General features: G+C 39.2%; 1 pseudogene; it reads right to left on the minus strand.

Moving 5' to 3' along the window:
* Positions 1-209: 209 nt before the first annotated feature.
* On the minus strand, positions 210-12,232 carry LOC148697943 (uncharacterized; annotated as a pseudogene).
* Between the last annotated feature and the right edge of the window lie 704 nt (positions 12,233-12,936).

A 12,936-nucleotide genomic window follows, 5' to 3' on the forward strand; every position in this document is an offset into this window, starting at 1 on the left:
GCTTGCATGTGGTGCTAGCTGTTAAAGCTGGCGTAATGATAATATTTTCACTATGGAATCACGTTTTGTCTTCTGAAAAACTGGATGAATAGTAAGCTATCTGGTACTGTAGATGAATAGTATCTTGTTAGGAATTTGAAATGATGATTGCTACTGCTGATGATGTTTTTCGGATACGATCACATAGGAAATTATTACAAATTTGAAATTCAAAATTCAAACGGGTCTTGGGCATCCGGGAGATCTGCCCACTTGGCGGGAAGCTGAGACGAAGCATCCGAAGCATCTAAGTCTGAGTCTGAACTTCCTCTTTTGTGAAGCATTGCTGCCTCTGCCATAAGCTGTTGGGCCAAATCCAAGAGTTGGAAAGATTTTGAGGATTTCTCTTTCTTCTTTGAACTGGAGGATTTGGAGGACTTAGGTTTTCCCTTAAGAGAGGATGAATGACTGATATCTGAGAGCAATTGAACTTGTTCTTGAGCTTTTGGTAGTTAAGGAAATTGCTGGTTTTCTGGCAAAACCTGTGATGACGATGCAAAAATTGGTGGAGTTGGAACCTGAGGAAATTCTGATTTTACTAAATCAATAATCTTCTGATGGTTGAATTTGTCCCACCATTTCACCCATTGGGTCCTGTAAATGCTGCCATTGTCTGCTTCGAAATTCCATTTCAGTATCCATGGGATTTTGTACTTGGCCATGAACAATGAAAAGAGGGAAACCCTGCTGTCGAAACGACTGCGATCAAATTTGTTCTCGAAGCCAGTGATGAGTGCTTGACGAAGGTCATCTGGGATGAGATTGACATTTGGGCCATGAGAAGCCCACCATTTTGGAAACCATGCAGGAAATTTTAACTTGAAATTTTTGTCAAAGGTTATGAACCATGAGTGACTAAAATCAGCTGTCTGATGAAGAAAAATATTAGTCCATGCTTGGATGTAGTCATAATAATTGTAATGATTATTTGGGATGAGAACATGTTGTGTATGAAGGGGTTTGGTATGATAGAGGGGAATTCCTCATTCTTGTTCAGTAAGAAATTTTCCGATGTGGAGAGAATGGTACAATATTTTGTTTTCATGGGTGGTGCTGAAAATGGGTTTGATAGCAATGTTTTTTGTCTCAGAGATAATGGCTTGGTAATATTTAAGGCTTTTGAAAATGAGACCCACTAGGCCAAAGGATAGCCGAAAGGCTGTCGAGCTTGGTATGTTGAGCCCGCCCAACAGCCTGATTGTGGAGCCCAGCCAACGGCTAGCTGACGTCATCTAGGCATTGAAATTTTTTTTTTTTAATATTTTTTTAGGATGAAAAATTAAAAAAAAAAATTAAAAAATTAAATTCTAATTTTTTTCCTATAATACTAAGTGATTTCTCGATTTCATCATTTTCACTCTTTCATACTATCTTACCTCAATTTAGACGATGACAAGAGACATTGGCGATGGCAAAGATGAAGGTGTGAGAATTCTACCTAATATCCAGCCAATTTATTAACATTGGAAGCTGAAGATAAGAAGTGCCACGTAAATAAGAATCATATCTGAAATTTGCATAACCAATTACATCTTGACACGTGCCACTCGAAAATCCTATTCAAAAAATTATTAAGATTGCATAAAGATATGAAATATGGAGAGTTACTCATTTAGTGACACGTGTCACTCGAAATCTTATCTGAAGAATTATTGAAATTATATAAAGATAAGAAGTCTGGAAGCTTATTCATTTAGCAACAAGTGGTACTCAAAATGTGTCTAGATAACCTTATTTTAATATGTTAATTCAATTCAGTTAACCAATAAGTTAAAAAACAAACTTAAAAATAATAAATTAGTGATGAGCTAAACCATAGCCCATTTCGGAAGGCCTAAATGCCATCTCAGGTGGATGGATGGTAGTAGGCATTAAGGAAGGTGAAAGGTTAAATTTTTTAGAGTTTAGCCAGTAAAGAAGAAGAAAATTTAATAAAATAAAAGACAAAATACACTTCAGTTCTGCATCTAAGTTGTCACGTCATGTGGTAAATTAAAGTTAGTATAATACGATGGTACGCATGATGAGCAGTAACATAAGTATGATCATGCCACAGTAATTCGATAATTCTAGTCAATATAATACTAGTCATGGCTGTAAATATAATTAAGGCATCCTATAATAGTACGCATACCTGTGCATCCAGTAGGATTTATAATAATTTCATAACTCTCAACATTACAACATTTCTGATAACGTTAATTTTAGGGTAAATCTCAGTATCCTCAAGTTTTGTGGTTTTCAACATTTGGAACATGACGTTTTTTTTCATCCTAGAGTCATACCTAAAATGTTAATTTTGGGACAATGTCATACATTTGTTAGTCTGGCTATTAAGTCTCCCGTTAACTGATGATATGGCACCTATATGGACAATGATTGGGCGCCATGTGTCATTAAGGGTCCACGTGGAAATTAAATTTTTTTAAAAAAAAAAACAAAACCCACCCGTCTTCGACCTCCCCCCAACCCCCTCCCTCCCTTCTTTCCTCTACAACTTTCTCCCTCCCTTTTCTCTTCTGCAACCCAATTGGAGAACCACCATCAAACAATCTTAGCTCGTTTCCCAAATCTCATTCGTCCTTTTACAACGACGCAACTGGGTCCCGCTCCTTTCCAGCCTCAGCCTCTTCCACAAGTAGACGCCACCGCTCTTCCTCCAAATCTTCTGTAAAACCCAGAACAACCCACAAGTGTCTGTGGAGTTCTTCAACTGGGCCAAAGAGAATTTACAATTCGAGCCGGACCTCAAATCCAACTGCCGGATTGTCCAACTCTTTCTTGGATCAGGTATCATAAGAGTTGTGAAACCCATCTTGGATTCTCTGATCCAGACCCATCACATATCAAAGCTTCTGCAAAGCTTCACTCAGGCATGTGAAGGTACATATTCTCAATCCGAAACGTTGAGTTTTGTTCTTGGATGCTATTCGAGAAAGGGTTTGTTTAGAGAAGGATTAGAAGTGTTTAAGAATATGAATTCTCTAGGTTTTGTTCCCTCTCTGGGTTGCAGAAGAGATAAGAGAGGGAGAGGGTGCGGGGGGTGCGAGGTACGGGTTGCAGAGGAAAGAAGGGAGGGAGGGGGTTGGGGGAAGGTAGAAGACGGGTGGTTTTTTTTTTTTTTTTTTTTTTTAATTTCCACGTGGACCCCTTAATGACACGTGGTGCCTAGTCATTGTCCACATAGGCACCACATCATCAGTTAACGGAAGACTTAACAACCAAACTAATGGATGTACGAGACTGTCCCAAAATTAACACTTTAGGTATGACTCTAGGATGAAAAAAACTTCATGTACTAAATGTTGAAAACCATAAAACTTGAGGGTAGTAAACTGAGATTTACCCTTAATTTTATTATGGCATCACATAGAAAATGCATTATTAAATATATATGGAAACTATATATATATATAATATTTAAAAGAAAAGATTCATTCACAGTTATTTGAGATGTCGCAGTCGTTCAAACTAGTAAATACGAATCGCCGATGTTAATCATACCTAAGCATAATATTGTGACCCATTAATGAAACTCAATTAAAACATTTGAATTTGGAAAAATAGAGTGCGGATTTGGAATCAGGGTGTCGAAATACCCTAAGAGAGGTCCCAAGAGAAATTTGGAAAAAATCAACAAAAGTCAATTAATGATCAACAATCAACTTTAACGGAATATTCCATCATCGGACGGAATATTCTATTAAAGTTATTAGAAGTTAATGGAATATTCCAAAGAATATTCTAGTCAGATTAAAAAATAGGTCCGGGTCGAATCTAGGTCGGATTCAGTTTTGGGTTGGTTTGCAGATCCAGGTTTGGATCTGGTTCTAGGTTGCGGGTTGGGTTGACTCGATTTGATCGTGGGTTGGCCGGTTGCGGCAAAAGTGAAGGCCAAAAAAATCCCGGCTCCGATCAACCTCCATACTCCACTAAAGCATACAAACTTTATATCAAAACGAGGCTCAGAGAACAAGGAAAAGAATTATACCTTTATAAGCCAAGCCATGGCTGAGAAATGGCCTGAAAATCTCCTGAAATTTGCGGGTCCATTATCGGAAAACTAGGGAGTGTTTCCCTGAGGTATCTTTGTATCCAATCTTTGTTAAATCGTATAGGGAACTCAGAAATTACACCAAGAAGTCAATAAAAGGGGAATTTGAGCGTTCCCAAACCTTACCTTAGTTGAAAAATCGAGAAGTTTGCAGAAAAATTGAATCTCGGAATTGGGCTGAGTTTCCACAGTATGGCTTCGAGATTGAAGCCTCGTTCATGCTTTTCTGGTTTAAATCGAGGAAAGGGACGAGGTGGTGCAAGTTGGTGGTCTGCCATCCAGAAACGACAGTGAAACCACTGTTAGTGTTTTCTGGTGCATCGAAAAAAGAAAAAGTCAAGAAAGGGAGAGAAACATACCTGAATGAGAGGAAAATGGGTGGCAGTATCGTATTTAGATGATGACATAGTTCGCTGGTATGGGGAGTGTGCTGGTGGTGTGGTTGCTCTGCATTTACACAAAGAGAAACAAGAGGGAGCTTAAGTAAAGAGAGTCCAAAAGAGTTCGAAAGTGTTGAGAAAGGGACATGTGGGAGAAGGGGAGTGTTTGAGTGTGGTCCCACTACACAAAAATTTGAAAATGAAAACAATGTAATAATAAGAAAGTGTTGTGAATAATATGTGGAATGGCCCACATGAATAGTCTGTTACTATTTATGCACAATATTTTCACTATTCATTTGAGGAAAATTTGTAAAGTGAATAGTGTTCTTTTTGTTTATAAAATGAATGAGAGGTGAAGAAGAAGGATAAATGCGAATGAGAATAGAAGCCACAAGGCTCACAGAAGAGGAAGAGAGAAAAGAGAGGAAGAGGAGAAGGGATAATAGAGAAAGAGTTATTTTGTACTTTTATTATTCTAAATTATAATAGAAGCACCACTGTTGCTCCGAGGAGATACTCCAGTCACACTGACTATAGAGGAACCTTGTAAATTTTGTGTCTTATTTTATTTATTCCACTGCACACACCATCGATTTTACAACACATTATCAGCACCAGATGTTCTCATGTCAATGGAAAGCATAACACTATAAATATGATGAAGCACTATCTACCTCTCACCTCCGTCAGATAAAATCTCACAGAACAAAAGGTATGTCCATTTTCCGTCTCTCCCACCGTGCCAGAAGCGCCCCACCAAATTTCGGTGAGAGTTGAAATTTACAACTACTTGTAGTCATCACGAGATAAGAAAACTCGTACCTGACAACTAGTTTCTAGAGATCCAGAAGAATCTCGTTAGACTTGGAAACCCAGATCGCATCGCTTTCGATGGATCTCGAGGACTCACGGGAATTCTAGCTTTGAGTTTTACTCTACTTGGCCCAGCGCCCATAGCCGCTGTGTTTTGATGGCGCTGCTGTCCTCTGAATTAAGCTTGAAAATCCCCAGAGTGATGTGAAAATTATGTTGACACACAAATTAAACCCTATTTGTGACAATTGTAGTAATGAAGTAAGTAGAGATCGTTCTAACCGGGGATTAACTAGGGGTGCTAATCTAATTTGAATTGACTCAAAAACACAAAAACTAAAATTTAATTTGGTCGAATTTGAAAGTGTTTATGACTCCAAATGCTTAAAAACACAAAATAAAACAAATACGAATGACTACGACTCAACAAAATATGGGGGGATTGTGGTTGGATGAATTTAAACTAAATGGGCAGATTGTAAAGAAAATAGATTTTAAGACAAAATTTGGATGAATCAATGGATGATGGGATAGCTAAGGGGTTCTTCTCCACACATGAAATATATGCAACGTAAATCAATTTCCAATTATCAATCCAATAAGTTGTGAACCTCGACACTCCAAGTTAATTAGGTCCGCTTAAATTAACCTTCAGATTTCCCTAGAATCATTGAATTGGATGAATATGCATCGCAAGCAAATTATTCCTAACAAATTCTCTATATGAACAGCATGATAAAGATATAAGTTAGAATCATTACGTTCTTTGGAAATCATAAGCATCAACAAGGCATTTGTAACTATGAAAAGCATGATACGCTTGCCAGGAATGTACTTAATATGATCGTGACTAGCGACCTTCACTACTTGTGAATATAAATTCATAACGATTAGGTGAAACAAACTTATATCCTAGCATCAAATTCAAGCATGCAAATTAAGCGTGCACTCTCAATCAACATACAAGAATAAGTTCTAAATCAAACGGTTAAGCAAATTGTATTCAAAACTTATGCAACGATAATTGGAAGTAATCAACTTATTTCACATATATAATCATGGTTTCGAATCACCCCCTAGCTAACTAGGGGGTTTAGCCTCTCATGTTCACAGAAAGAGAAATACAATTGAATTTAAACATAAAGCACAAAGGATTGATTAAACCTAGAACGCACAACGAATCCACTTGAATTTCTGTGCGTCGAAGCTCCTCTTTCCTCTTCTCCTTGCTGCGGCAGAGAGTGTTTAGGGAATTTCTGGATGGTTTGGGGTGAGTTGCTGGTTTATAGATGGGTTTAAGATGGTTTGGGGGTTCGGCAAGGTTATGGGGTGGTGTAGGAAGGTTTGGAAGGTGGCTGGGAAGGTGGAGATGGTTGCGGCAAGACTGGGAATTGGCTGGAGTGGAGGGAGAAGGCACGGCAGAGAGTGGAAGAGAGGTGATGGAGCTATGGCTTAGTGAGGAAAAATTAGGGTTATGGTGGCTACGGATGGAAAAATCATTCGTGAATGGGAGGGCACGGTTTTTGAGGGAATTAGGGTGTGACGGCTGAATGAATTCTCCAAATATGAATGCATGCCGCTGAATGAATTAGGGTGCAAAATTGATTGGGGGGGGGGGGCCACGGCTAAGGGGGAATTGCATGCAATGGCTGAATGTTTTAATTTAGGGTGAATGAGGAATGGCATCAAAAGTTGCGGCTGATTAGAATAATAGGAATATGGTGGCTGAATGGTTTAAAAATATGAATGCATGCAATGAATTAGTTCGGCTAGGGTTTAGGGTTAGGGTTTTGTGCATATAAGGGGATAAAATTGCCCTCCCTTGCCCGGCAAGGGAAGGGAAGAAAATAAAAGGGCACGGCAAGGATGGATAAGGAGCCTAGGGCCTTCGTTTTGTATCCTAAAGTACCTACAAGGTCTACAAAGTGGCTAGAAAATACGGACGTTTAGATTAGGAAAGGTTACCAAAACGGGAAACTTAGGGTTAACTTTCCTACTTCAAGTAAGAAACCTTGTTTGAGTAGGATTCCTCGTTTTGGTAAGAATTCATCGTTGGAGTAAGAATTCGTCGTTTCTTCAAATCTTCAACTCATTCATTCCTCTTTCACTCCAAAATACTCCAATTTGCATCTTCTTGCACACTTTGGCCTTATAATCTGAAAATACACAAAAGTAGCCTTAAACACTAAAATAGCTAAGTAAACACAACATAAATGCACGAGAACAAGCTAATTAAGTCGCATGAATATGCTCCTATCAAATTCCCCCACACTTAACTTTTGCTAGTCCTCGAGCAAAACAAAACAACTAAAGTAAACAAGACGAAACAAAACAAACGAAACATAACCTAAACCTTCCAACATTTGCCTCAGGGATTTCCAATGAAACATGACATGTCAAAGATCATTACTCACATAGCTTTTAGTCTTCCTTCCCCTCAAGCACATACTTAATCATAGTCACCATTCACTAGCTCGCATTTAATCAATTAAAACACATTTTGAATGCAGTAACATGCCTTAGAGAATTCCCTCAATTCCTCACTAGTTATACACTCAATTTTCACTCAGATTTTCTGACTACACACCCTACACTAGTTATATGTGAGAAGATTAATGTAAACATGAAAGACTAGTACTCACATACGTTATAACAAAGAAAGCAATTTCTGGAGTAATTAAACGTGTTTACATATGATCTCATGAATGGAATGCTACTACTTAGATGCGAGAACCAGTGACACCATATACTCATACCAAATTCAAACTCCACAATTGAAATGCACAACACTCAAGATAGAAGTCAATGGTTGTAACGGGGCTTGGGGTATTGGCTCACAAGGAAAGGTAGGGATAAACAAAAGTTCTTTAAGCAATAACAAGCAAAGTATTGAAATTAAGTCCTAGAATTCCCTTAGAATGCAGAAATCAACTTTTAGACAAATAGGGAAGATTCAAACAACTCTTAGGGCCTAATTCATTGTTTTGGGCCCTTACTTCAACAAACAATACTTTTCAACTCTTTTTTTCACTTTTTTCTTTTCTTTTCTTTTTGTTTTCTTTTTTCTAGCCGTGCCTATGGCACATAACTCACATCAATAATCCTTCCCCCACACTTATTTCCTGCAACACATTAATCAAAAGGAATTCATTCATGCTTCAAGAACAAGGATACGGATGGTCCTATTCTAGGCTAGGTGAGGATAATGTGGGTTAACAAAGAACATGGGCTAACACGGCTCAATGGGGTTAAACTTAAACACAAAATGAGTGAAGGGCACATGGCTGTTTGGCTTTGATGGTGGTCACTACACAACTTCATCTTGAATATGTGTTATGCAAATCAATGACATGCTTTGAATGAAATGGGCATGAGTTCTAGCATTTGGAACTAAGTGATGAAACGCCTTTTAAGTAGTAACCAAGCAAAGAATAATGAGATCATGCAACGACTTAGAAAACAATGATGCACAGATTTTAACTCTCCAAATAACGTTTAGGCTCAAGTCTCACAGGGATGTAGCGTTAGTTTGAGTTCATTCTTTCAAGCATGTTACAAAAACTGATTTTTATCATTTGTGATTACATGTGAATTCGTAAACTATAACTACAAACAAGCATAAACCAAAGAGTATATCAAACGTCCATCCATGTTTGTAACTTTCTTTAACCATCATGCAATTAAAAACCAAATCCTCATCATTGTGTTGGAAGGTGACCTACGACACAAACAAACACACAAAAACAACTCTTTTTGGGTTTTTCAAAACAATTTTTCAAAATTTTATGGTATTTTCGGATTGTTAAGTTAACACACACTAAAACACTCTAAAATAGCTTAAAAGCACTTAAAAACAGTGGGAAACAAGTTTAGACATGTTAGGTGGTAATACCCTACGAATTTCATGCAAAACTATCTCAAAACAGAATGTTACCCCCCCCCCCCCCACACTTAAACTAAACATTGTCCTCAATGTTTTAGACACAATTGAACACAATACACATAACATAAAGTAAGCAACAAAGGAAAAGGTTTAGGGACGCAAATCTGAGTGTGGAGCGATTCCCAAGTTCTTCCTTTGTTGATTGCATGGGTTGCCTCCCAAGTAGCGCTTGCTTTAACGTCTTCCAGCCGGACGAGACCTTCTTTTCTCACTTCACTCTGGCTCACGGTATGGATGTGTATGTCCTCCACGGTATACTCCTTGAAATTTCTCGTAGTATGGCTCAATGAATGGGAGGGGATAGTGATCCTCCCTGATGGTGGTGCTTCGGTTCCGAATGTCCATGTAACTGCTCCCACCACCTTTAAATCCGTTGGTCACCTGCATCACAGAAGGTAACAACCTATTATTTGAAATGGGAATTGGAATTGGGCTTGGCGACTTACAAACATATTGTAGTGAAGGCTCGAAATCGGCAGCCCTTTCAACAATGTTACTATGGCTACTTTCGGCCATATTGGGTAGTTGTAGACCAATCACTCCAAGTTCTTCTCCAGCGGTGGTTCCCGATACATCCTTCTTGATAGGTATGGATCCTTTCGGCCCCATGTCTTTATGCACATCTATAACAAAGCAAGAATGGCTATCGTTAGGATTCTTAATAGAGTCATAAACATTAAATTTAATTACATCACCACCAAACTCCATTGTTAGTGCTCCCTTGGCCACATCGATCTTTGTTTGAGCTGTTTTCATGAACGGACGGCCTAGCAAGAGTGGCAATGATGGAGCATCGCTCGAATCCTCCATTTCTAAGACATAAAAATCTGCAGGAAAGATGAGATGATTGACCTGCACTAAAACATCCTCAAGGACTCCCTTGGGATAAACATTAGAACGATCGGCCAACTGAATTATAACACCATCTTGTTTTAACTCACCAAGGTTCATAGATGCATAAATGGAATATGGCATGACATTAATAGAAGCACCTAAATCTAACATGCACTGTTTAAATCTCGTGTTTCCAATTGTGCATGGGATAGTAAAGCTCCCTGGATCCTTACATTTTGGAGGCAACTTTCGTTGCAAAACCGCTGATACATTTTCACTCACTTTCACAACTTCTTTGTTTGAAATTCTTTTCCTAGTCGTGCATAACTCTTTTAAAAACTTTGCATACCTGGGCACTTGCTTAATGGCATCAAGTAAAGGAATGTTTACTTGGACTTTCCGAAACGTCTCCAGAATGTCTTTTTCCTATTCCTCCTTCTTTGTTTGCATGAACCTACTAGGAAAAGGCACATTGAAAGGAAAAACATTAGTCGGAACCGAATTTGACACATTCTTACCCTTTTTGGCCGAATTAGACAATTTGGAGTCATTTGAAGCTTGCGGCAAAGGTGTTTCCACCTTTGCCGTGGGTTGGCTTGCTTCTTCCTCTTCAATTCTCCGTCTTTCATCCTCTTCGGGGCTTGATGGTGATGGTTTGGATATAATGCCCACTTCCTTGCCACTTCTCAAGGTAATTGCGTTGGCCGTTTCGAACCCTCCCTTGGGATTGACTACCGTAGTGCTTGGTAACTTACCATTTTCACGAATTTGTCCCAAAAATTCGGCCATTTGGCCCATTTGCTTCTTCAGCTCATTAACCTCCTTTGCTTGGTTCTGTATTCCCTGCGCCATTGTGGTTAGTAACTGATATGTTTTATCGTCATTCATAGACGTACCTGAGTTGGTTTGGGATGATTGTGCTTGAGGAGGTGGTTGTGGTGCCATTGGCCTTGGAAAGAAACCCGGGGGTTGTCGGAATCCACTTTGTTGGGCATATTGTGGTGCATCTCTCCATCTGAAATTGGGGTGGTCTCGCCATCCCTGATTGTATGTGTTGGAGAAAGGATCACCCCTTGGTTGGTTCTGATTCCCAAAGCCCACGGCATTGGTAGATTCCCACCCTCCGTTCTCAATTAATTGAGGGCATTGATCAGATTGGTGTCCTTGAATGGAACATACACCACAGATTGTAGTTCCTTGCGTCTTAGGGCCTTCAACAAACTGCGATAACATAGACGTAAGGTTAGCCATTTGGGATTGTAACTCAGAAATAGAACTTACCTCATTTACATGCTGTGGCCGTGGGGTGTCTCTCTGCCCAACACCTTCATATTGTTGTGCATTGAGTGCTCGATTGGCAATGAGAGCTTTGGCATCCCTAGGCGTCTTGTCCACTAGAGCTCCTCCCGCAGATGCATCCAACATTTGCCGTTCAAGTGGTAAAAGGCCTTCGTAAAAATATTGAAGAAGTAGCTCCTCCTTCATCTGGTGCTGTGGACATGAAGCAACAAGAGATTTAAAACGTTCGTAATACGTAGGAAAAGATTCACCTTGGCTTTGCTGAATTCCACTAATCTTCTTGCGAAGAAGAATGACTCGTGATGTCGGAAAGAACTTCTCTAAGAAGGCTCGCTTCATACTCTCCCATGATGTGACAGTTCCGGGAGCCAACTCATACAACCAATCCTTGGCCTTCTCCACCAAAAAAAAAGGAAAAGCCTTCATCTTCAATATGTTGCTGTCCACGTTCACCGGTGTCATACTTGAGCACACCACCTCGAATTCCTTTAGATGCTTGTTCGGATCCTCCATGGCCAACCCATGGTATTTCGGAATATGGTGGAGCAAGCTGGACTTCAACTCAAATTCATCGGTCTTCTCAGGGGCTGCCCTAGGGTATTGGATGCAAAGAGGTGCTGCATTGGCCAAACCCGAGGCAGAAAGCTCCTTGATGGTTCGATTGTCAACTGCCATGGTTGGTACTTCCTCTTCAACCCAATCCGTGGCCTCCTCTTCAACCTCAACTTCAACTTCTTACTCTTCTAATTCAGGTTCGGGACTAGGAGGATTAGACGCTTTCGATTTCTTTTTCCTTCTCAAAGTCCTCTCGAAATCACCGTCAAAGTCGGAGATATGCTCACGAACAGGTTGTGAGCCACGGGTCATAAACTAGTACCTGCACACAAGAGCAAACAAGGTTAGCAATCAATCTAATAGACTCGGCACAAGTAAGGAAATAAGGTGCCACACACGGCACAAAAACAAAACACACACACACGTGCAAAAAAAATTAAAACAAAATAGAAACTAAACAACTTAAACAAGACTCAAGACAAGGGATTAGCAACTTTGCTAATCCCCGGCAACGGCGCCAAAATTTGATGTGAAAATTTTGTTGACACACAAATTAAACCCTATTTGTGACAATTGTAGTAATGAAGTAAGTAGGGATCGTTCTAACCGGGGATTAACTAGGGGTGCTAATCTAATTTGAATTGACTCAAAAACACAAAAACTAAAATTTAATTTGGTCGAATTTGAAAGTGTTTATGACTCCAAATGCTTAAAAACACAAAATAAAACAAATACGAATGACTACGACTCAACAAAATATGGGGGGATTGTGGTTGGATGAATTTAAACTAAATGGGCAGATTGTAAAGAAAATAGATTTTAAGACAAAATTTGGATGAATCAATGGATGATGGGATAACTAAGGGGTTCTTCTCCACACATGAAATATATGCAATGTAAATCAATTTCCAATTATCAATCCAATAAGTTGTGAACCTCGACACTCCAAGTTAATTAGGTCCGCTTAAATTAACCTTCAGATTTCCCTAGAATCATTGAATTGGATGAATATGCAT

The sequence above is a fragment of the Pyrus communis genome, chromosome 3, assembly GCF_041283825.1.
Source record: "Pyrus communis isolate YQ-2024b chromosome 3, ASM4128382v1, whole genome shotgun sequence".
Taxonomy (NCBI): Eukaryota; Viridiplantae; Streptophyta; class Magnoliopsida; order Rosales; family Rosaceae; genus Pyrus; species Pyrus communis.